We start from the raw sequence: 26,449 nt of genomic DNA on the forward strand, positions 1-26,449 counted from the left end.
CAAAGACCAAAAAATGCTGAAGAGGAAAAAAGCTAAGATGAAAATAGCAGAAAGCAGTTCTGAGGAGAGTGATATTGCAGTTCCATTAGAAGACACTACTGAGAGTTCCAGCGATGAAAGTAAACCAGATGACTCAGATCTGCAGGTTGACGACTTTGTGATAGTAAAATTTGCATCTAAAAGCAGGTACCATCATTACATTGGTTTAGTCAACAGCCTTGAGGGGAATGAAGTTAGTGCCCGATTCCTAAGAAGAATCCCAGGGGTCACTGGCAATAAGAAACCCACTTATGCTTTTAAGGAGAATGATGAGGCATCATTCCCACGGAGTGATGTGCTGAAGAAGCTGCCCCGACCTCAAAAAGCTGGAGGAACTGCAAGAAGGGACCAACAATTCATATTTCACTGCAACCTGGACAGTTGGAATATTGAGTAGTTCTTTTGAGTAGCTAGATAGTACTGAAACAGCAGGTTTTGTTTGTGGTGTGTTGTTCCTAGTTCAAAAGTGATTGTTACAAAAATGCACAGGTTCACTTTAAAGAAAAAAAACTTTGTTGGTTAGTTTACACGTTATGGCTCAACCTACCCCTTGATGTGGGTCATCTTACCCCAGACCTGGGGCAAGTTGAGGCACAATACCATTTTTTTTTGAAAGGTCATTATTTTGTGAAGCTTTGTCAGAAATGCATTCTGATGATTTCATTTTATAGTAGACATCCTGAAATAAAGGAATATGTTTTCATTTTGTCTCTATGTAGTTTTTCCTTGAATCCAGAACCAAATAAGTAAAATTTGGCTCATCTTACCCCACTCTCCCCTACTGTCTTATTAGACTGTGTGTGCTTCTGAACGACACCATTTGCTCATCAATCGAGTTGTGCTCTTCCGGAGTGATATCCAGACATTGTTTGCGAAACAGATCCAACCACGGCCGGATCTTCCAACACTTATCTTCTGCTTGCCTGCTTCATACGTCGGTGTGGTCAGTGAAATGTAAATTGACCAGCAGGTTCTGAAAACGATTACGTGACATGACGTCAGCAACCATGGGACATCTTTGTCATTTTCCCAGTACACGCGATTTCCTGTCAGTTCACAAAGACCCATTCACAGTTAAAGACCAATCATGATTTCCAGTTCTTTTACAGTGGTGTTCACATTGTTGTGCTTTTCCGACTTTTGTACACTGTACAAATTTGTTTGTTCTTTGAGTAATTCAAGCATTTCTGTTGTTATGAACTTTCTAAAGTACTCAAGAGGGCTACGAAGAATGTCTGGAGGTGTGACATGTGGTCCTTTGAATGTGCACTCTGGGGTTTCAAAAGGTTTTCTCCTCCAAGAAAGGTGTTTTCTACCTTGGACAGTTCCTTCTGTTTCTTGTTTTTTGCCTAGGTTGGACCTATTTTATTTCATTTTAATTCACTATTGTCTGAATCATAATACTGACTTGACTCGTCACTCTCCATGTCTCCAATCTCCTTGCTTGGTAGGATTGTAAAGAGGGTCATCAGGGTATTCATCTGAGCTATCCATTTGCATTTTTATGGGATCAGCATAAGATAGTAAATTGCAAAAATTGTTTTGTAACACAAATAAAATACTTCACCATTATTTTATATTTTTGTTTGGTCAGTACACTTTTGACAAGCAGAACATATATGAACTGAATATAACAGATACTACTAAATTAATTCGGTGGATTATTACCATTTCTGCTATTGTGACGAATAGGTCACATCAATCTCTTCATTCTGATTTTAGGGCTGAAAGCCCGATGTCACATTTATGTCACAGCGATATTTCCCACTTTGATTTGATATTAATTTATTCAATAAATATGGTGAGACCAGGTTGAATGTAAGGTAGGACATGTTATCAAAGCATTGCAAGTGTCAAACGACTTTGAAATTACTTGTAGTATCAAATAACAACTTTTTGAAATTGTCTGGTTCCTTGAAGTCAGCACACCAGCAGAACCACCATTTTGGAGAGACTACTTCCTGACAGAGTCACATGATTATCACATGATCTTCACAACAGGATGTTTCTTATGTGCCGCTTAGGGTTTTAATGAGTTGAAGTCAGACATAAAGCTTTATATCAAAGAGACAGAGACATTCAAAGTGTTTGTGACCCTGGCGCCACCGTGGTTTTTTTTAATTGAATAATAAAGACACAAATCTACCTCCATATGGGAGGGGCGCTCCTGTAAAGCCCCTAAGTAACAAGGCGCGCAACTGAATATGTCTTAATTTCAGGTAAAAAGGCGCTTTTTTTTTTTTTTTTGCCATGTGCTCGCGTGTCACTGGTTGACCCTTCGCGTGCCAGTGCTGACACGCGTGTCATAGGTTGCCGACCCCTGCACTAGAGACTTCCAAGTGGCCAGCAATGAATCCAGACCTGAATCCCATTGACCACCTGTGGAGAGATTTGAAATGGGCAGTTTGGAAAAAAGCACCCTTCAAATCTCAGAGACCTGGAGCTGTTGGCCAAAGAAGAATGGTCTAAAGTTCCAGCAAAGCATCTTAAAAAAACTCATTGATGGATACCGGAAGCGGTTGTTCGCAGATATTTTGTCTAAAGGTTGTGCTAGTATTAAGCTGAGGGTGCCAATACTTTTGTCCATCCCATTTTCAGAGTTTTGCGGGAAATGATAATGATTTTATTTTTTTTTTCCATTCTCTTTAGTCTTTTTTCATTGCAAGCAAAAATAAATAAAGATATTACTACCAAAGCATTTGTAATTGCATTCATTTTCTGGGAGAAATTGAGCATTATCTGACAGAATTGCATGGGTGCCAATACTTTTGGCCAGCACTGTATAAATAAATACATGTATATACATACAATAACTTATTATTTTTAAATATCTCATCCCTGACATATTAAAGTTCACATTAAAAGGCAGCACAAGTTTGGCTATGTTTCTGTGTTGCTGTCTGTGTACTAATAAGCACCCCTGTTTAATTATGAAACAACAGAAACATCAAGTGGATGCAGAGTTTTGCTAAACTGTCTTCAGTGTCTGTTCTCTACGAATATTAATGGTTCCAGACCATCCGTAATTTAGTGTGTTGCTTCTGAACTGTTTAACACAGGAGGAATACACAAATTAAAAGCAGAGAAGAAAGGGGTATTCTAGTAATGCAAACATTTGTGTAACTTGTCTTGTTTTTCTCCTCTGTATGTCAGCATGAGATAGTTTAGCAAAACACTTCATCATGTGTGCCTGAAAACTCTTTTTCATCTTCATCTAAAGCAGAGTTTTCCAGTGTTTATTAAGATTAGACACATTGCACATTTACATTATAAAACCGTCTGGGCACACAACTACACAATATGTCACAGATTTAATCATACTGTACTGGAATAATGAGGTCTTTACTCACAAATTGGCTCATTCTGTGTGAAATTTAGGCATCTTTTTTCACACTAAGTTTCTATAGTTGCAGATATAGTCAACTGTGGCTTGTCTTTTATCTCAGTTCACAGTAACACAGACCCAGGCAAGTTTTTTTGGGAGGCAGCAGTCATTTATTGATTAGACATCTTTGCACATCTTGATCACTCTCTGAGAACTACCTTTATAAAGCAAGTACATTTTGTGTACCTGTACTTCACTTGAGTATATACAAATATGAACAGCACGTATCTGTACTTTTTACTCCACTACTTTTCAAATTGTCGGTGTTAAACGTTATTTTTTTTCATGTTTTTCTCTCACTGTGAATTGATAGTTTCGTTTTCATGCCTCCAGTGCAATCAATAAGCCCTTTACAACTATACCATTACTAAGCACTAGAGGGAGCAACACGAGTATAAGCAAGATTAGGCAGGTGACAAATATATTGACCAATAAAAAGCAACAGTGAGTGCAGTGTGCCTTCAAATGGGTGTTGCACACTCTTGTACAGTAGGTGGGGGTATGCTTTCACTCCACAACATGGGAAAGTTCCCTTCTGCGTAACAATTTACATAGTTTTCAGTTATCGCCTTACCACTCCAAATGTAAAACTAGCATTTACAGTTGTGGTCAAAAGTTTACATACACTTGTGAAGAACATAATGTCATGGCTCTCTTGAGTTTCCAGTTATTTCTACAACTCTGATTTTTCTCTGACAGAGTGATTGGAACAGATACTTCTTTGTCACAAAAACATTCATGAAGCTTGGTTCTTTTATGACTTTATTATGGGTGAACAGAAAAAAGTGATCAAATCTGCTGGGTCAAAAATATACATACAGCAGCGCTAATATTTGGTAACATGTCCCTTGGCCATTTTCACTTCAATTAGGCGCTTTTGGTGGCCATCCACAAGCTTCTGGCAAGCTTCTGGTTGAATCTTTGACCACTCCTTTTGACAGAATTGGTGCAGTTCAGTTAAATTTCTTGGCTTTCTGACATGGACTTGTTTCTTCAGCATTGTCCACAAGTTCTCAATGGGGTTTAAGTCAGGACTTTGGGAAGGCCATTCGAAAACCTTAATTCTAGCCTGATTTAGCTATTCCATTACCACTTTTGATGTGTATTTGGGGTCATTGTCCTGTTGGAACACCCAAGGGAACCAAACTTCATGAATGTTTTTTGTGACGAAGAAGTATCTGTTCCAATCACTCTATCGGAGAAAAATCAGAGTTGTAGAAATAACTGGAAACTCAAGAGAGCCATGACATTATGTTCTTCACAAGTGTATGTAAACTTTTGACCACAACTGTGCATACAGTGGCTCCAAGTATTTGATACACTGTCAATGGGAAAACCCATTGGCAGTGTATCAAATACTTGTTCTCCCCACTGTACATGTCATAATGCAATGACATAATCAAACAAGTACTTAGATCCGTGATTTTATCCATTTTTCCATCAATGTCGCAATTACCGCTGTCAGTTCCATTGAAAGCCACTACAGCGCTGCTTGTGCTTGGAACTACTCAAGCCCGACAATATGAACAACGTGACCACCCGCGACAAGATCAAAGAGTGTTGCAACCCTCTTAAAGAGGCCTTTGTTAGCGGGTCATCAATATGTTGTGAATGTCTTTTGTGTCGAAATGAAACATATGGAGCATCTATACTTCACGCAGCTAGCAATTATTCTCCTAGGGTATGAGGGGGGGCAATAGGGATGGCCCTTGCCTCTTGTCAGCCATTTTACATTGGGGCCATTTGATAACATATTAGTACCATAACATTACAGTCAATTGAGTGTGTTCTTTGAGAAAGCTATAGTGATCAATTTTAAACCAATTTTCAAACAACTTCAATCCAGTAATTTTACTTCAAATGAAAGTTTCTCAGAAAATCCAGCTAAAATCACTGCCACATTAATATGGTTTGTTATTAACCAGTCTGTTTGTAAATCCGTACGGAATTAAGTGAGTTAATAGTATTTTAGTGGAGAAAATCATGCACTTTGCATCGCTACAATATACAGTACATGCAGCCCGCCAGAGAAGTCCTCCGACTCAATGTGGCCGCTGGCTACTTACGTCATCGTTTACGCTTTTATAAAATGCTTACTGTATATGTAAGGATTATGAGGCTGACCAAGTTGTACTGACAGTGCACAATATGGCTGTTGCGCGGCAGATGTAGATGGAATGGTTTTAAGAGCCAACAATTTAATTTTATTTTTTTACATTATCACAATGGTTGAGTGAATTTTTAGGGGTGTAAGAAATGTAAGGTATGGCATAGTGCGTGACAGTGGTCTAAACATGCTCATTGTGTGAGAGTCGAGAGCTCTGAAACTACAGTACTCAAGTCTTGACCAAATATTCATTGAAAATGTTGACATTTCCACATATACTGTAATTACAAAGTATTCAAGAGTAATACAGTGGAAACTGTTGGCATTCAGAACATTTACTTTGCAAGTTGACCACATGTACAGTAAATATTTTGCTTGCTCCCCAAATTTATTAAATTATGGGCCACTGTGCTCCTATTGAATAAAGATCAGTCTGGAGCTCTGACTCGAAGCTGAGCAATAGCTCAGTTATTAGATCAGATGCCTTTCTTAATGCACCGTTTTCTAGTCTTACTGGATAATGGAGATGTTCGGTTAAGAATCAAGCTTGCATGATATTTGTGGAAGTCAATTAAAAACTATCATTCCTCAGCAACCTAACCTTGATTTTCCATCTTTGTTAAGGATCAATAATCCAAATCCAACTCATTTGACTGAAAAACGTGTTTCACCCGCTACCTTATGCATGAGGACTGTAACAACAATAGGTTGAAATAAATAGAAACATGAAAGGTTGAAGTAAAATGAAATATGATTTCCTGTATCCAAGCTGTATAAAAAGCAATTTGAATCCTCACCAAAATTGATTGAGTTTGCTTACCATTCATCTACAAAGTTTCAAGGATATACAAACAAAACCACAATAGCTGCATGAAAAGCAGTGCCTCTATACGGTACCAGCGGTTTCCCAGCAGAGAGCAATATAAAAATAAGACTAAATTGTCTAAATAAGATTTAGACAAGCCTGTATTGTTCTGTTCCCACTGTATTACTTCTGCAATCATTAATCAAGGCTGAAACCAAGATTCTGACCTTTGTACTGTAATTGCTTGATATGGCTGATTGAGGTTTGCAAATCCCACTGCCAACACAAAACAAAAAATGGTCAGGCACTTACTTGTGCTACTCATGTCTTTTTAAAAGGGCAAATTTTGGAGAAAGGAAACTAGACCCCAGCTGACTGGACCTGATTTGAGCACATTGGTGGTTGCTGTCATCTTTCTTTCAAAAGGCAACATGATTGAATCTAATAGTCAGAAAAATAAAAATGAATAAAAAATAGATAAAAACCTTTGGTCCAATAGTGATAACTCAGTCATTCGTGAACTAAACGTAGTTTAAGGCAAGACATAAATTGAAAAAAAAAAAAACGCTATTTTTCATAGATTTTATTTTTCATAAACATGTACCGGTAATTCATTTTTGACACTTTTAAAATCAACATAATGGAATAAAAAGCACATTAAATTCTGATTATATACAAAGACAGCAACATTTACGCACAAAAGTGTGAATTACAGTCAAAAAAATATCGTCCTTTTTTTTTCTGCCTGTTTTGGTACCTTCCTTTTTTCCCCAGCTTCTTTCCCCTTCTCTTTGTTAAGTATTATATGTTTTTATCCTCTTGAAATAAAACGATTGTACTCCTGTACACTCTGCCACTGCTTTTGGGTCCAACATACTGATTATATACAAAGATACCAGCATTTACAAACTGCGGACAAAAGTGTGAATAACAACATAACAACATGGTGGGTAAACACAGTCTACCGGTTACTCCACTTTAAATGTGGCACCATAAAAAAAATCTTAAATAGTATTATTATTGGAATCAAAATAATATTTTGAGAACATTCGACCATATACAACAATTTGGTAAAGCGCAGACGACGAGAAAAACGAGCTTTTAAATCTGCCGCTTAGCTCCTCCTTTCATTATAGCGCTCTGGCGCCTCCATCTGGGTGATGACGTCAGCGGAGTACCAATTTCAGTGGATTTAGAATTGAGCCCAATGGAGGAGGAAGAGTCAGAATGAGAAAAAGGCAATGGACAGCAAAATACAAAATGTCATCATTGTTTTTATCTCTCTACTCCATTTTTACAGGATATTCTTTGTATCTCAGTATTTTTCCCCAATTGCTACATTAATTGTATGGTCATGACAAATATGTGTCATGCTAAATGGAATATGAAATATTAAAAATGCATTTATTCAATATGACAGGGCTAAATTATTGCATAATGGTCAAAACTGCCAACTTGTCAAACCTCCCGAACGGTATTTTATGCCACCAGAGTTAGTCCAGCTCTTGTCATTTCCCTGCGGGAACTTGGAGACTAAGAGATAGGCTACATGCTAACCCAAACCGAGTGGCTCTTCCAAGTCTCTTCCTCGCCTTTCAAACACGAAAAATCACATAGAACTACCGCGATTCATGTCACACACGACGGCGGGGGTGATTGCCTTCACCGATCGGCCAGCCCCTGGCGGTGAGCAAGTTTCGGCTCTTCGTTCCCCTGCTGCGGCCCCAGCAGGCAAGCAGTGCTCGTCGCCAAGGGCACAGCAGGGGAATGACCGCCGAAAATGGTGCATTCTCGGTGGAGAAACCGGCCGACATCGAAGCCCGTGGCTGCCTGAACCCAAGCCGAGCCGAGGGGGGTGGAAGTCTCGACACAATCGAGAACCGGAGACGAGAGCGGGGTGCTCCCCAGGCCCAAGCCGAGGATTTTGCTCTACAGGCGGGCACGCGAAGAGGGCTAGGGGGGTAGAAGTCTCGACACAATCGAAAACCGGAGACGAGAGCGCGTGGCTGCCCGAGCACAGGCACTCCGGCCTACATCGGCTGGCGACCACGGTGTGGGACAAGCTACCAGTCGTCGGCCGAGGGACGCGGCCACTCCTGCCTTCTCGGTAGACAGGAACTATTGTCACCCACAAAACGCAAGACACCTCCTTATTAAAACGTGTGCCATGATCCCAGGATTTGACATAATATAAAACACGTAGCTTACTCACTTCCTCGTCCGTCCAATGCTTCCTCAGTTATCGGACTTGTTTTGCCCATTCTTTGCGGTGAAGAAGATCTTTTTGAAACTGAGAAAGGCTCACACCGCTCTCCCTGGTGTAGCAAAAAAGGCTGCAGCACATTGAGCTGGCATGACACAAAAAATAAATGATTTTTTTCCACAAAATCATATGGATCTGGAGTCCTTTTGCATATGATAGTATGGCTGTGTAGTGAAGATGATGTCACCCATTAACGTCACATCCCCCTTCTTCCTCAATCTTAGACCATAGCCGGAAGTCTCTCATTTTCATAGCGCAGGATTAGAAAAAATTGAATAAATATTTCGATCGCTTCTGCACAAATAAAGTGGTCCATTTCAAGTGAGGAGCATAAAATGCTGTATGTAATATGAAATAAACATGCTTTCTTGTGTCACAGGCACTTTAAATGCCGGGATTACAACTGGATATAAGTAATTTACTTTTTTCTTTTTTATGTGAGATTTTCACAGGAGGTGTAAGGTGGATTGGTTTGTTTGCATCTTGCAGGGATCAATTTATCTCACATCCAAAAATAAAGAAATTGCTGCATCCCCCGTTGCCTTGGCCTTGACGAAATAAACAGTCAATATTTGCTCCTGGGGACCTGCATAAGGATGCCACATAAATCACCCAGCATGCACCTGTCCGAAGAATCAGAAACAGAGTCCTGTGTCATCACGTTTAAGATCATGCTGAGGCTGAAGCCTTCCTTCATCTCTGAATCAATGTGCCGGGGGGCACTTAGAGTGGTGTGTGTGTGGGGACACAAGATGAAAATTTCATTTCCATCATCTCCCATTGCGCTTCCAACAGCTTGTATAACAACGTTTTGTTGCTGTTGTGTGGAAGTTGGCAAACTGATGGCCTCCTGCTGATACTATCAAGTCTTCCTCTCATTGGCCTCTTTAAACTTAATTATACTCACTTGCCCTTAAAGATCCTCAAAATAAAATCAGTGTTCCATGATACAAACATGCTGTAATTACTCACCCTTCATTAGTATTGAAATGTTTCAGTTAATATAAATGTCAGAAATAATTCTGATGGTAATGGAAATGGTAGTCTTTTATTTAACATCCATAGTACAAATCAATGAGGCTCATATTACATTCAGTGGTAATTTTAGACCATTCAAAAGAAGGGGTCCATTAGAGATGTGTGTTTTGTTGGGTGGGTTGAAGTTTGAAAATGAAGTTTTAAACACATAAACTCACATAAACTCATAACATTATAGAGTGATAGGAAATAAGATTTAACGCCTTTGTGATTCATTCTTCTTTGTACTTTCAGACAAAGCAATTACATGCATGTCATTTTCAGTTGTGGAATGGACATCTGGGGAGAAAACGAGCATAGATGTATCATTGGGTAAATTTTGTGATGTCCTTTCCAAGATAAATAGGACCTGTCCTGAAATGCAGAGCAAGTCTTATATCACATCCAGTGTCACCTGGTGTGAAAGTGCCTGGAACTGCAGCCATAATAGGGTTGTGGATCTGAATGACCAGCACGAAAGGAAAAATTGTTAATAAGAATGTGCCGATTGCACATTTTTGCATCCAAGTCCGACTCACCTGATTTTAAAAATCTGCCGATACAGAGTTTTTTTTTTTTTTTTTTTTCATTATTATTATTATATACAGTATGTCGCAGTACTGTACTGTTTACAGCACTTCCTCTGTGTTGCAGAGTATAAAACATATATTTTTGTGTCTTTTCACAATCCCATTGTATTTCTGGGTTATTTTGTTACTTTTTAGCCCTTAAAAATTAAAAAAATGTTTTAAAATTAAAAACCCAGTCCTTTTCGCCTGATTTCGATCCTCTGAAAAAAATGGCATGATCGGCACGATTTCCGATCACGTGATCGGACTGGGGACATCCCAAATTATGAAGATTTAATTTGTCAAATCAACACGAGCTTGATTGTCATTTTCTGGTGAGTGTTTAGTTGAAACTAGTTAAGTTTGAATTGGCAGATGCATGCATGAATCTGGAACAGCGTTAATTTTAGTGTTAGTACTGTTCCACAACCTGTGGTATATTGAGTTTCAAAACAAAGAGAACTAACAATCACATTTGGTAATAAATTATGGGGACAAAAGAGAGAGATAGAATTCAGCAAATGTCAAAATAAGATTTATGGCCCTAAGCCCCGCCCCTTTTGAATGATTTATTGCCCTTAAGCCCCGCCCCTTTATGCACCTGTCAAAGGATAATGATCTTTAAGCCCCGCCCCTGTTATTGTTATGGAGGTATTTAGCCCCGAGGTTAGTTCCGGAGGAAGTGTTACGGAATGTGTGGAATGTCCGAAAGTGTTTGAAGTGAAAATATTCCTTTGAAGTTTCGTAAGAAGACAATGGTTAGTATTGTTATGGTGTTTGGGGGGGTGTTTGCAGCCTAGGGCAGTTCCGGAGGAAGTGTGGTGGGGTTACGGGTGGGGTATCCGGAATGTTAGGAATGTTTGGAAGTGTTTGAAGTGGAAATGTAGCTTTGAAGTTTTGGAGAAGAAAGGTTAGGGTGGGTTAGGTCAGGGGTGAGTAGGACGGGTTTTCAAGACATGTCTGGGCAGTTTCCCAACCGGAACCCATGGTCATTGTGGGTGTGTCGCGAAGAGGTTAGTTTTGAAGCAATGCAAGTCATTTTGTGACTAGCTTACCTGAACAGAGCGCGGTGTGTCATTCTCCTGCTTTTTGAGTGTTTTCTTAGCTCAGGTAGTTTTTGTTGGGCTAAAAGATTGTAAAAGTTTGTGTGAGCGCCATTTCAAGCATTTTCTAAATCTACAGTGTTTTTAAAAGTTACCCAAACAAAATCACCACTTCTACTCCAAAGTACAACGTTTTTCAAGAATGGATTCTGCTTGAACAATTCAACGCTGGTGAAACTTTTCTGATATAATTTCAGGTGAGTTTTCTCAAGAGTTTTGATAGTTAGCATGCATAGTGTATCCATTTAATAGTTAAATAGGGACCTGGCAGCTTTTGATAGTTAGCATGTACAACGTATTTAAGAGCATACAAATAATAGTTAAATAGATGCCTGACGGTTTTTGATAGTTAGCATGTACTATGTATTTAAAAGCAACCAAATAAGAGTTAAAAAGTAGCCTACCAGCATTGTTGTTTTTTGGAGAGAGTCTTTTTTAGGTGTTACATCCTCGCGATCCCATGTGGAACTGATTTGAAACATGTCTCACTACCTGTTGTGAATCTCCGCCCCCATGTACCTGAACCAGCCTATAGCGTTTGGGGTGGGCGCGGAAAAGGTGTTGACGTTTGTCAAAACCGCGCCCCTGTAAACCTGAGCACCACACCCGCTGAAACGTGATACAATAATGCCATCTTGTGTTTGAAACGTATATTGCATTGTCGGTCGCGGAAAAGGCGTTGACATTTCTCAAAACCGCGCCCCTGTAAACCTGAGCACCACACCCACCAAGACATGTCTGGGCAGTTTCCCAACCGGAACCCATGGTCATTGTGGGTGTGTCGCGAATAGGTTAGTTTTGAAGCAATGCTAAACGGTCATTTTGCAGGCTAGCTTACCTTAGCAGAGCGCGTTGTGTCATTGTCCTGCGTTTTGATTGTTTTCTTAGCTCAGGTAGTTTTTGTTGGGCTAAAAGATTGTAAAAGTATGTGTGAGCGCCATTTCAAGCATTTTTTAAATCTACAGTGTTTTTAAAAGTTACCCAAACAAAGTCATCACTTCTACGCCAAAGTACAACGTTTTTCAAGAATGGATTCTGCTTGAACAATTCAACGCTGGTGAAACTTTTCTGATATAACTTCAGGTGAGTTTTCTCCAGAGTTTTTGATCGTTAGCATGCATAGCGTATCCAAATAATAGTTAAATAGGGACCTGGCGGCTTTTGATAGTTAGCATGTACAACGTATTTAAGAGCACACAAATAATAGTTAAATAGTTGCCTGACGGTTTTTGATAGTTAGCATGTACTATGTATTTAAAAGCATACAAATAATAGTTAAAAAGTAGCCTACCAGCATTGTTGTTTTTTGAAGAGAGAGTCTTTTTTTAGGCGTTACATCCTAGCGATCCCATGTGGAACTGATTTGAAACATGTCTCACTACCTGTTGTGAATCTCCGCCCCCTTCTGCCTGAACCAGCCTATAGCGTTTGGGGTGGGCTCGGAAAAGGCGTTGACATTTCTCAAAACCGCGCCCCTGCAAACCTGAGCACCACACCCACTGAAACGTGATACAATGGCGCTATCTAGTGTTTGAAACATATATTGCATTGTCGGGCGCGGAAATGGATGATTTACGACTTTGAACCCTTTGACCCCGCCCCCCTTGACCGCAGGCCTTTGATTTAAGTTGGTATCATTATTTGATGTGGTTTTGATTGATGTAAAATGGGAGTTAATTATTGGGTTTGCGGTCATGGGTATGACTTAATGTCTTGTAATTAGAGGGTTATTGTGGTTTTGAATGATCTAATTGGGGGGTTAATTAAAGGGTTTTTGATGGGTCTAAATTGGGGAGTTAATTAAAGGGTTTCATGTGGTTTTGATTGATCTATTTTGGGATTGAGTTAATTAAAGGGTTTTTGTCCGGTTTGGATGGATCTAGTTTGGGGAGTTAATTCAAGTGTTTGTGATCATGGGTGTGTCTTAATTGGGTGAATGTCCATACATGTCCATGTCCGGATGTTGGGACATGTGCGGTCATGCCCCTCTAGAAAATGGAGGGGTGCGTGTTTAGCGAATGCGTGCTCCGGGGTTTTGGGACATGTACGGACATGTCCCCCTAGAAAATCGTAATGGGGGTGGGGGCGTGTTTAGCGCATGCGTTCTCACGGATGTTGGGACACGAACGTACATGTTCAATCGAAGAATCCTAAGTAGTAGAGCGTAGCTAGCGCGGAGGGTGTGGTCTGTGTGTAGGCTAGTTTTGTAGCAATGCTAAGTTAGTATTTTTCGAAAGCCTACCTTAACTTGCGGCGAATCTTTTACCTTCTGGATGAAGTCTCCTCCGTCAGGTTTGTGGTTCTATAACAAGTTTTAAAAAGTCTTGCTCGAGTTCATTTTCAAGCATTTGTGAAACTACAGTTTTTATGTCCAAGTAACTTCATTCCATTTACTCCAAAGTACAGCGTCTTTCAAGTATGAAGTTTGCTTGATCATTTCACCACAGATACTACAGGCAGCGCATCGACTTCAAACCCAGACAGCTTTTTGCTGCAACTATAGGTTGGTGATAATGTATGCATATATACACTTAGGCAAATAACTATGTATTTCAACCGGGTTTAATTCATTCTATTTCGCAAAGTTAGCATGCTCTCTATATCTTTAAAAGTAAACAAATAAGATTTGGTGACATACCAGTTTTGTTGCTGAAGAGTCCTTTCTCCCCAACTCCTTCCTTGCGATTCCGAGGGCCGACTCATTCGAAACATGTCTCAATACTCGACGCGAATCTCCGCCCCTCATCCATAGCATGGAAGCATAGTGTTCTGGTTATTGTGCAGTAGACCTAACATACAGTTTCAGAGATTTGCACTGGTGAATGGTCAGAACTTTACATTCGAGTGTTCTTAACAGACTGCAATATATTTGATCCAAATAAATACCAAATGCTCTAAAATACTGTATATAGTGTTCTTATTCTTCAATCAGTTAATATAAACATCTTTGATGTGAAAGATGTTATAGAATGTATAAGGTAATAACATGTAGAACATGAAAAGCACAACATAAAATGTTGAATAAGAACGAGTACTGCATCCGAAGTGTTATGTTGAGATTATGTTAATGTTCATACTTGTAATTCTTGGGGTTCGAGGATTTACCTCCCGACTACAAAACACATGGTCTCTAAACTCGGTATATTAACTTTTGTGTTTAGAATGACAACTGTCTTCTTACTATTAAAATGAGCAAACAGTAGGATGGTTTACATCTCAGTTTCATTACAAACGTATTAGTTTAAGAGTATGCCATTTAAAAGACCCCCTACCATAAGAAAAACAAATGGAAACTAATATTCACTTTTAAACTAAAATTACATGACATAAAATGTTGAATATAAAAGAATGCAGCATCTGAAGCGTTATATGAACGGACTCTGTTAATACTTGTAGTTCAGGGGGTTGGACTATTTAAACATTTATGTTAATGTAATTATTTCCTTGTGAGTATGTTTTTAAAGAGTTTCGTAAGCGAGATGAATACGTTTATACACACCATGAGTTGCTACCTCATATACTTTTTTTGGGCAGAAGTAATTTTTAACTGTAACTCATTACTTTTTCATGTAAGATGAACAACGGTGGTTACAAGTTAACTTTTGTGTTTAAGAACAACAACTGCCGTCTTACTATAACAATGAGCAAACAGTAGGACAGTGACCATCTCAGTTTCTTTACAAATGTATTAGTTCAAGTGTGTTCCATTTATAATAGACCCCCCCCTACCATAACATAAAAAAATTGGAACTAATATTCCCAGAGACACTAAAATTACACAACATAAAATATTGAACATAAAGAATGCTACGTTTGAAGCGTTATATAAAGTGACATTGTTAATACTTGTAATTCAGGGTTTTCAGTACATATCTTGTAGAAAATAAGTGAAATGGTCTGCCATTCTTTCAAGGACATTTTACTCGGATTTCTTGGAATAAAAAAAAGTAGTTGGATATAAGCTTAAACTTATTTTGAATATTAATTGAGTACTTAAATATTTTTATAAAAATAAAAAATCTTATTTCAAAAATAGATACTGTTCAAAACTAGAGATGTCCTTATCGATCGGGTCCAAACACGCCATTTTCAAAGCATCGGAATCGGCAAAAAAATATCGGACGTGCCTTTTTTTTTTTTTTTAATATATACAGTACATATATATATATATTTTTTTTAAATTAAATCGTTTTCTGGTTGTATTTAACGTTACAGACAAAATGTCTTACACTCATCCAGAGTCTTTAGTTTTGGTTTAAAGATTGGTTCACAATAACAAACATCCTCCTTTATTTTATGCGGAGGGGGTTAAGTGTTAAGCGTGAGTTTTATTCATATTTTTTCTTAATGCATTACCAAAACGTATATGATCGGGAAAAATTAGCGGGAATGATTGGAATTGAATCGGGAGCACAAAAAAAAAAAAAGCAATCGGATCGGGAAATATCGGGATCGGCAGATACTCAAACTAAAACGATCGGTTCGGGAGCAAAAAAAACATGATCGGAACAACCCTATTCAAAACATTATTTAAAAGCACATTTTGCTTGGTTGAGATGAAGACTTTGGGGTGTTAGGGGGTAGAGAGGAGCCACAGACATGATGACTTTCTGATGTTAGGGCTTAGATAGGGGGCACACACATCCCCCAGATCGTTTTCTTAAACAGCCCTGTTTCCAGTTGAAGGTAAGGGTACACATACCACGTACGTCAATATTGACAGGTGAACAACCACACGTCAACCTCCCCAAAAAATTAGGATGAGAAGCAGATCCAAAGAGCTTCATGTTTCTTAGTCATTGTAGTCAGTGTTAAAGTTACTTTTGTGTTTAAAAAGTAATAATTCAACAGTTTCATTACAAACGTATTAGTCCAAGAGTGTTCCATTTAAAAGACCCCTACCTTAACAAAAACAAATAGGAACTAATGTTCACAAAATTACACAACATAGAATATTGAACATAAAAGAATGCTACATCTAAAGAGTTACATGTCAGTATATTTTTAAAGAGTTTAGTAAGCCCAATGAATAAGGTTAAACAGTATCCAGACCAAATGGACAGCCAGCTGAGTTCTACTAGCCATCTCCACCCCACCACTAGTGCCTGCAAACACCTACAGCGCGATAAAACATAGATCTGAAAGTTTCAATTTCAGCAAGGGGGCAAGGAGAGGTTAAAGGTAGGGGCAAAAAAGCAGGCTTCAAAGCCCAAGACAATTATGTATTTAAAAATATCTGCAATGATACTATTATCTTGTTATTTCAAAAGATTTCCTGGACATTACTTTAGTACATTACGCATTTGTTTTATGCATATATTCATTCATTTCACATCCTAAAGAAATGATTGAACAACTGATACAGTTGGTATACCTTCTCTTACAAAACAAAATCATCTTGTAATTTCATAATAAGTGCTCTTATGCAAACGTTTTCACTTGAAAAGTGCAACAAGCAACAAATACGGTACCTCGAAAAGCATACTGTACATATCTGAACAATGATGAGGGAAGGGAATATGTTGGACCATTTTTAACCTTTTTCCAAAAGCTACCACTACTTACATACACTTATCTCATACCTGAGTCAATCCAAGTTACCTAAAGAAATATTCAAAACAGTATATGTTGCTTTACCAAGTTCGATTTAAAAAAAAAAAAAAAAAAAAATTCAAATAAGAGTTAGGTAGTTACATACCGGCTATGTCAATGACCATACGTGTGCGCAGTTTGAAGATGAGTCACGTTTCTCATTGGTTCTCTCATTGGTTATTCCAAATAATTCTAAAATACATCAGCCATAAAACTATTCATTTAACTTTCTGCTAATAATGCAATTCAGTGTAATTGAGGTGGCACTGTCATGACTGAATGTCTGACTGTCATGCCTCATTGTGTGAACTTTGCTCGTTCTTCCCCCTACCTGTGTGGGGTACTCAAGTTTCCTACCACATTCCAAAAACACGCATGTTAGGAGTATTTTAACGCATCAAATTGGCCACATAAGTTTTTGGGTTATCTGGAAATTAGTCTGGTAACCCTTCCATTTTGGAAGGATCTTGTGTTCGAGGCATGCTCGTAAGGTTTCCTATTTTTACCCATTACATACTTTCCTGAAGACTTAAAAGTTGGCATTATTTTTTTTTTCTTCCTCAAAACCCCTGTTTGTTTTTATTTTTTAATAAAAGCAACTCTATGTATCTTTAATACACCATAATAAAATATATACACACCATTTAGCAGTCTAAATTTGTCTTTTGAAAACTTCAGCTGTACACTCCCTGACGTCTGGCTCGTACAGAGTACTGTTTTCTTACAGCTAACACAATTTATAAACCTGAATTACTTTTTTGCATAAGGCAAGGCAAGGCAAGGGAAATTTATTTATATAGCACAATTCAACACAAGGCAATTCAAAGTGCTTTACATCACATGAAGACCATAAAAATCACATTTAAATCAACACAACGTAAAAACCAAGACAAAAGATCGCATTTAATCACAGAATAAAAATAAATAAATAAAAATAAAACAAAAATAAAAATAAAGCAAAAACTACTACTAATAATAATCATTGAACTCAGCAATGGAGATAAGCACAAGAGGAATAGAAGGCAGGTAGATTGAAATATATAGACAGTTATGGATATGCAGCATACTTACAAAATGACCTGAAGAACCTTCACCAACATGGATTTTCTTTAAAAACTCAGTAGCTAGGTTCCTGAAGGCAGAAAAGATTCTTTTCTCCTACAAAAGCGTTTAGTTTTTTTAAATTCATACATGAATACATGAAATACGACAATAAATACAACCAAGTCACTTTCCTGCTCTGTAAAAGAATTTCAGTTCCAGTATTTGTATTGACTTTTTTTTGTATGGTGTACATTTAAAGAGAATCACCTGAACATATGTATATTATACGGTAGCAGCTTTTCTGCGTTAATGTCATATCTGAAGTCAAATTATAGCCCAAATATTTCACGCCTGATATTTTATATTGTTTTTTTTGTTTGTTTTTTGTTTTTTAATTAATTATTGAACAAATTATTAAACAGGCTTTTTAATTTTACCTCTTTATTCTTAATAATAGATTTATTATTTCTAATTAGGGGGCTGAGTGATTAGCACGTCTAAAATAATATAAATAAAATATCAATAATTAAAATAATCATCTAAAATAATTAGAAATAAAATTAATTGATCTTTTAAAATATTAAGATAATTATTAAATTTTTTTGGAATAAAAATGAATGATTTAAAATAAGTTCATCAAATAATTAATCATTTAAATGATTAAAAATGCATTCATTCCTTTTCAATGCCGCTTATCCTCACTAGGGTCGCGGATGTACTGGAGCCTATCCTAGCTTACTACGGGCAGTAGGCGGGGTACAGCCACAATGAGACGTACAACCATTCACTTCTAAGGTCATACCTATGGACAATTTAGAATGTTCAATCAGCCTACCACGCATGTTTTTGGAATGTGGGGGTGGAATCGGAGTCCACAGAGAAAACCCACGTAGGCGGGGTGGTAGGGGGTGGGGGGTGGGGGGTGGTGGTGGTGGGGGGGGGGGGGGGGGGGGACATGCAAACTCCACACAGGATGGCCGGAGCCCCTGAGATTGTACCCTTGATCTCAGAACTGTGAAGCAGACGTGCTAATCACTCAGCAAATAATGATACCAACTTAAATCAAAGGCCTGCGGTCAAGGGGGGCGGGGTCAAAGGGTTCAAAGTCGTAAATCATCCATTTCCGCGCCCGACAATGCAATATATGTTTCAAACACTAGATAGCGCCATTGTATCACGTTTCAGTGGGTGTGGTGCTCAGGTTTGCAGGGGCGCGGTTTTGAGAAATGTCAACGCCTTTTCCGAGCCCACCCCAAACGCTATAGGCTGGTTCAGGCAGAAGGGGGCGGAGATTCACAACAGGTAGAGAGACATGTTTCAAATCAGTTCCACATGGGATCGCTAGGATGTAACACCTAAAAAAAGACTCTCTCTTCAAAAAACAACAATGCTGGTAGGCTACTTTTTAACTATTATTTGTATGCTTTTAAATACATAGTACATGCTAACTATCAAAAACCGTCAGGCAACTATTTAACTATTATTTGTGTGCTCTTAAATACGTTGTACATGCTAACTATCAAAAGCCGCCAGGTCCCTATTTAACTATTATTTGGATACGCTATGCATGCTAACGATCAAAAACTCTGGAGAAAACTCACCTGAAGTTATATCAGAAAAGTTTCACCAGCGTTGAATTGTTCAAGCAGAATCCATTCTTGAAAAACGTTGTACTTTGGCGTAGAAGTGATGACTTTGTTTGGGTAACTTTTAAAAACACTGTAGATTTAAAAAATGCTTGAAATGGCGCTCACACATACTTTTACAATCTTTTAGCCCAACAAAAACTACCTGAGCTAAGAAAACAATCAAAACGCAGGACAATGACACAACGCGCTCTGCTAAGGTAAGCTAGCCTGCAAAATGACCGTTTAGCATTGCTTCAAAACTAACCTATTCGCAACACACCCACAATGACCATGGGTTCCGGTTGGGAAACTGCCCAGACATGTCTTGGTGGGTGTGGTGCTCAGGTTTACTGGGGCGCGGTTTTGAGAAATGTCAACGCCTTTTCCGCGACCGACAATGCAATATACGTTTCAAACACAAGATGGCATTATTGTATCACGTTTCAGCGGGTGTGGTGCTCAGGTTTACAGGGGCGCGGTTTTGACAAACGTCAACACCTTTTCCGCGCCCACCCCAAACGCTATAGGCTGGTTCAGGTACATGGGGGCGGAGATTCACAACAGGTAGTGAGACATGTTTCAAATCAGTTCCACATGGGATCGCGAGGATGTAACACCTAAAAAAGACTCTCTCCAAAAAACAACAATGCTGGTAGGCTACTTTTTAACTCTTATTTGGTTGCTTTTAAATACATAGTACATGCTAACTATCAAAAACCGTCAGGCATCTATTTAACTATTATTTGTATGCTCTTAAATACGTTGTACATGCTAACTATCAAAAGCTGCCAGGTCCCTATTTAACTATTAAATGGATACACTATGCATGCTAACTATCAAAACTCTTGAGAAAACTCACCTGAAGTTATATCAGAAAAGTTTCACCAGCGTTGAATTGTTCAAGCAGAATCCATTCTTGAAAAACGTTGTACTTTGGAGTAGAAGTGGTGATTTTGTTTGGGTAACTTTTAAAAACACTGTAGATTTAGAAAATGCTTGAAATGGCGCTCACACAAACTTTTACAATCTTTTAGCCCAACAAAAACTACCTGAGCTAAGAAAACACTCAAAAAGCAGGAGAATGACACACCGCGCTCTGTTCAGGTAAGCTAGTCACAAAATGACTTGCATTGCTTCAAAACTAACCTCTTCGCGACACACCCACAATGACCATGGGTTCCGGTTGGGAAACTGCCCAGACATGTCTTGAAAACCCGTCCTACTCACCCCTGACCTAACCCACCCTAACCTTTCTTCTCCAAAACTTCAAAGCTACATTTCCACTTCAAACACTTCCAAACATTCCTAACATTCCGGATACCCCACCCGCAACCCCACCACACTTCCTCCGGAACTGCCCTTGGCTGCAAACACCCCCCCAAACACCATAACAATACTAACCATTGTCTTCTTACGAAACTTCAAAGGAATATTTTCACTTCAAACACTTTCGGACATTCCACACATTCCGTAACACTTCCTCCGGAACTAACCTCGGGGCTAAATACCTCCCTAACAATAACAGGGGCGGGGCTTAAAGATCATTATCCTTTGACAGGTGCATAAAGGGGCGGGGCTTAAGGGCAATAAATCATTCAAAAGGGGCGGGGCTTAGGGCCATAAATCTTATTTTGACATTTGCTGAATTCTATCTCTCTCTCTGACAAAATATGCCTTTTTTTTCATTTATTTATTATTATTATTATTTTAATTATGTGCATTAGCCACGTTTACATGCTGACTTTTATTCATACCGATTAAAATCATTCCGAATGGAAATTTCAGATCAGCTGTTTACATGTCACTTCATCTTTTCCGATCCAGCGTTTACATGTGTCTGCCTTTATTCCGAAAGGACGTTTGACAACTGCCGTCTGACATGCGCAGATTAATCAAAACAAAGCGTCACGTTGCAAAACATGGAGATCGATCGTCAGAGTGCTGTTTTAACTTTAACCCACTTGTTGTGTTTGTGGGGTCGTATCCGCTTCTGCTGTTTTGCTCTTTTGCCTTGTAGTAGCCGGTTTTCCACCGGTTTCTAATCTGGTCAACGCTCCGGTCTATTCTGGCTTCGTGTAACCTCTCGTGAATTTTTTTAAATAGTTCACTGTTCCTCGTTTTACGCCCGTCTAAGCGAGCAATTATATTCAATTCTTTTAAAGTTTGAATTAAATACAATCTTTCCGCCAGACTCCAATTAGGTGCGCTGTGCTTGGAAGCCATGTTGCAAGTGACGTTACTTACGTCACAAAGTGACGTCACCACGTCAGTACGGAGCATGTGCAGAAAGAACGCAACCAGACACCATTCCGCTTCCCTGTTTACATGATATAATTTTACTTCTAATCGGTTTGGGAAAAGGAATATTCCACCCCTGTGAATCGGAATGAAATTCCATTCGGTTTGGGCCTGTTCATTCCGAATGAGGTGTTTATATGGAACACATTTATTCGGTTTGAACAAATATTCCGATTGTAATTGGAATATTTGGCTCCATGTAAACGTGGCAAATGTCTTGTCATAAGTCTTGTTAAAGTTAGTAATTACTTCCCCAAAAGAGTTTCCGATATGGTAAAATGCTCTTTCATAAGTGTTCGAAACTAACTCGCGCGTTACTTTTTTGATAACCCCACCCCTCCAAAAAATAGGATAAAAAACAAAATTAAAAAAAGACATCCCGCACTCTTTGTCATCTGGGATAGGCTCTAGCATCCCCGCGACCCTCATGATGAATAGCAGTATAAATAATGATTGAAAAAATATTGGTCTAATCACTGTTTATAAACTCAATCAATGGAAATACCAGCAGAGGATTTTGGTCAAATCTAGTATATTTTTTATAGTCCTTGAGAGGCATAACCCTGGAACTAATCACAGTTAGGGCAAATTTTTAGCTGCATAAAGCAATTCTAACTGTCTTACAACGATGATTTGTGTACATACACTAGAAACATAAAAACTGTGATTTGACAACTTCAGAAAGCAAAAACAAAAATATTGGAATTATACATATCGACAAGAAATTTAAGGCGCATCTCACAATAAGCCAGCAAATTTTACAAGAAAACTACATCAGTCCATTAGTTGAATTTTTTTTTTTTTTTAATCCCGGACAATTTTTTTAGGTTGTGTTAATTACCTGGCATATTTCTGCGAACACTTCCGCCTTCATCAGAGAGTCACTGGTGTTGATGTGACGCGTCTTTATCAGCTGATGAATGAAGGCGTGACTCACTTGTCAGATTGACAGGCGAGTCACGCGGCTCACGCCCTCTGCTTACCATTCATTCTTCCAGGATGCTGGTCCAGGTAATAGAGAGCATGTAAGCCCTCTCGTCCCTGTTGATGGTCCTCGGGCCCCGCTTGTGGATCTCAAAGGCCTCCCTGATCAGCCGCTGATGTTTGTTTTCTTCAGTGCGGATGACTCTGGCCCTGTCCCAGTCCATAATGTATTAGTTCATGTTTAAGTGGCACTGGACTGTAAATATCAGATGTCCACATTATATTTATGCAATATTTACACCTAAAGACTTGCAGCTCATTATTAGCCTGTAAAAATCCATACATTAGCCATACTAGACTAAAAGCAGCATGGTTAAGGTCATAGGAAAAAAATAGCCTGATAATTACGGTAATTATAGATTTGTCTATTTGAACAATGCAGTGAAACTGCAGACACATGCTAGTGCCAAACATGATTAATGTCTTTGAAACCAATGATTTTCTAGTTAATGTATTGTTTTATGAACGGGAAATTCATCGGCATGAAAGATCTGGAAAAAGTCTGTCAGGGGGAAAATTAAGATTCATAGTGGATAATGACTATCTTGTTCTGTTTTGTCTGTCTGAATGGTTGGTCTTTCTGTCTTATGCACATGCACACACTCTCGCACTGCTCCACCATTTCTTTAGCAGGACTTTATATGACTCTCCGAGGTCTAATTATCAGTGACAGATGACTTTGGCTGTTCATACAAATGACAGGGCATAAAGAAACTTTCCTACTTCACATCGGGAAACGCTGTAGTTTAATGTAAAAGCCTCTAATAGTTTGTGAGTTAGAAGTTAATTGGAGAAAATCATTGCTGGCCTTCAAGTGAAAAATAGGCAGGAGGATGTCAATAAAATGAAGTCTTAATGGTTCGTGGCGCTATTTGATTTTGAGAAAATTACAGCCTGTCAACAATCTTCTGTAGAACATTGGCAACAGAAAATGTATTTTATTCTATTTAGTTTTTTTCCCCTGTTGAAAAGAAAAGGGAAGTACAATAAAATATCCTGCAGTAACAAATGAAATTATGTGTTTAAAATAAATTCATATTGCAACCAACCAATGCATTGAGTTAAAGGATGAGGTAAATTTAATAAATACATTTAATTTAATAAACTCGCACAATTGTGCACAAATATGCACAATTGCAAAATGACAAATGCTGATTTACAAATGATTGGGGGGTCATGTTTAAAGGCCACATATGTTTTGACTAGGGCTCAAAATTAGCGCGTTAACGGGCGGTAATTAATTTTTTAAATTAATCACGTTAAAATATTTGACGCAATTAACGCACAAATGCCCCGCTCAAACAGATTAAAATGACTGCACAGTGAAATGTGTACTTGTTGTGTTTTTCTGAGTTTTGGCGCCCTCTGCTAGCGCTTGGGTGCGACTGATTTTATAGGTTTCAGCACCCATGAGCATTGTGTAAGTAATTATTGAGATCAACAATGGTGGGCTACTAGTTTATTTTTTGATTGAAAATTTTACAAATTTTATTAAAACGAAAACATGAAGAGGGGTTTTAATATAAAATTTCTATAACTTACAAGTCTTTCTATCCATGGATCGCTTTAACAGAAAGTTAATAATGGTAATGGCATCTTGTTGATTTATTGTTATAATAAAAAAATACAGTACTTATGTACCGTATGTTGAAGGTATATATCCATCTTGTGTCTTATCTTTCCATTCCAACAATAATTTACAGAAAAATATGCCATATTTTATAGATGGTTTGAATTGCGATTAATTACGATTAATTAATTTTTAAGCTGTAATTAACTCGATTAAAAAATTTAATCGTTTGACACCCCTAGTTTGAACCCAAGTAAAATTGATTTTTCATCCTCTAAAGTGGTTATGTGCCACTGAGTACACAGCGCTTTTTGAAAAATGACTCTTTCTGATGCTACTGCCTAGGTCAGGGGTTGGCAATCCAAAATGTTGAAAGAGCCATATTGGACCAAAATAACAACAACAACAAAATACGTCTGGAGCCCCAAAAATTTTAAAGCCTCATATAAGCCTTACAATGAAGGCAACACATGTATGTATCTATATTAACTATATTAGCCTACGTTCAAAAGTTGGCTATGAATACAGTGGGGAGAACAAGTATTTGATACACTGCCAATGGGTTTTCCCATTGGCAGTGTATCAAATACTTGTTCTCCCCACTGTACATAAGGCTTCATGATTAAATGTTTATTTTCCCTGCAGTGCAACCTTTAGTTAAAGATGCACTACGTGACTGTTGTACGACGCCAACTACGGTTTAACTTCATTACAATATTAATGAATTGCGTTTAATTGCATTGATGAATGAAATGCAATAAAGAAATCCAAATTTTGAAGACATTTTTATTATGAAGATTCAAGGAAAAAACAAAACAAAATAGAACGTGCATAACGTGCTCCTTATCTGGGCAACAAACATAGTGCAACAAAGCACAGCCTGCATTTATAAAAAGAAATAAATAAAACAGCACCCTATTGAAAAGGTAAAGTACTTTATGTAACCGGAATTCACGTGTTTTGATGAATGACTTTTTCAATTACTTGTCACCGTCTGTGAACGGTTTTCCACGCATTATTATCTCCCGGGTTGCAACAAAACTTGCAGCAATAGTGGAGTTTTGAGAAGCAATCCACTTATTAAATCTATTTTTGTACTCCTCTAATTTCTCCAGAAGTAATGCTATCGCACTTACTGGGTACTCGGCTGCAATAGTAATATGCCTTCCCTGGCTTCCTTTTGTGATTTGACAACTTCTCGCTACAGAGCAAACATCCAGAGCATTGAATGCAAATGCAATTGACTCGGCCCAAGAAACATTGACTCCTCTGTTCTCCTCAGTTATTTATCGCTCTTCCCCTTTGGGATCCATAGCCCATCAAATAGCTGCCGGTTTGTTAACAACAGCCGCCCTGCTGATAGAAATGCGTGTCGCAGGCAATGACGCGTATCTTCGTTGATAGAAATGTTGAAATGTAAAATTTATTCTACACATTTTTACACCATTAGAAAACATTAAGAATGTTTGTGTCATGCTTGGCCTTCTACTAAAACCATATTAAAACCAAAAAAACAAACAAAAAAATCCCTTCCCTATTATTTATGAAAACACTCCAGGGTCCAACTTGGGTGAAGCTAAAGAGCCGCGTGCAGCTCTAAAGACGCTTGTTGCCTACCCCTGGCCTAGGTGAATAAGTGACACACATATTGGACCAATCTAGTAGTCCAATTCACGTGGCAAAAGAATGGCATACCAGGCTAACCAATCGCGTGACAGCTTGGCATTGCTACAGCAACTTGGCATCATATCACCTAATTCCCACTAAAACGGTACTTTTATCAAAGAAAGTGAACATTTTGCTAACAGTATGTTTTTGTCTCTTCTTTTGTGTGTTTTTTTTTTTTGTTTTGTATTTTTTGGGGGGCCGAATCGTAATTACAGCTCCAGCCACGAATATATCTTTGTCCGTAAAGGCTCACGTCTCCATGGAGTTCTGCCCAGCATGTCTGTCTCAGTGTATCTGAGTCTGACGAGTCGTGTCGATGTGTGCATGCGCACATCACACCACCCTGGACTGAGTTGTCCATTTAATTGGCTGACATA

The sequence above is a fragment of the Corythoichthys intestinalis genome, chromosome 4 (genome assembly GCF_030265065.1).
Source record: "Corythoichthys intestinalis isolate RoL2023-P3 chromosome 4, ASM3026506v1, whole genome shotgun sequence".
NCBI lineage: Eukaryota > Metazoa > Chordata > Actinopteri > Syngnathiformes > Syngnathidae > Corythoichthys > Corythoichthys intestinalis.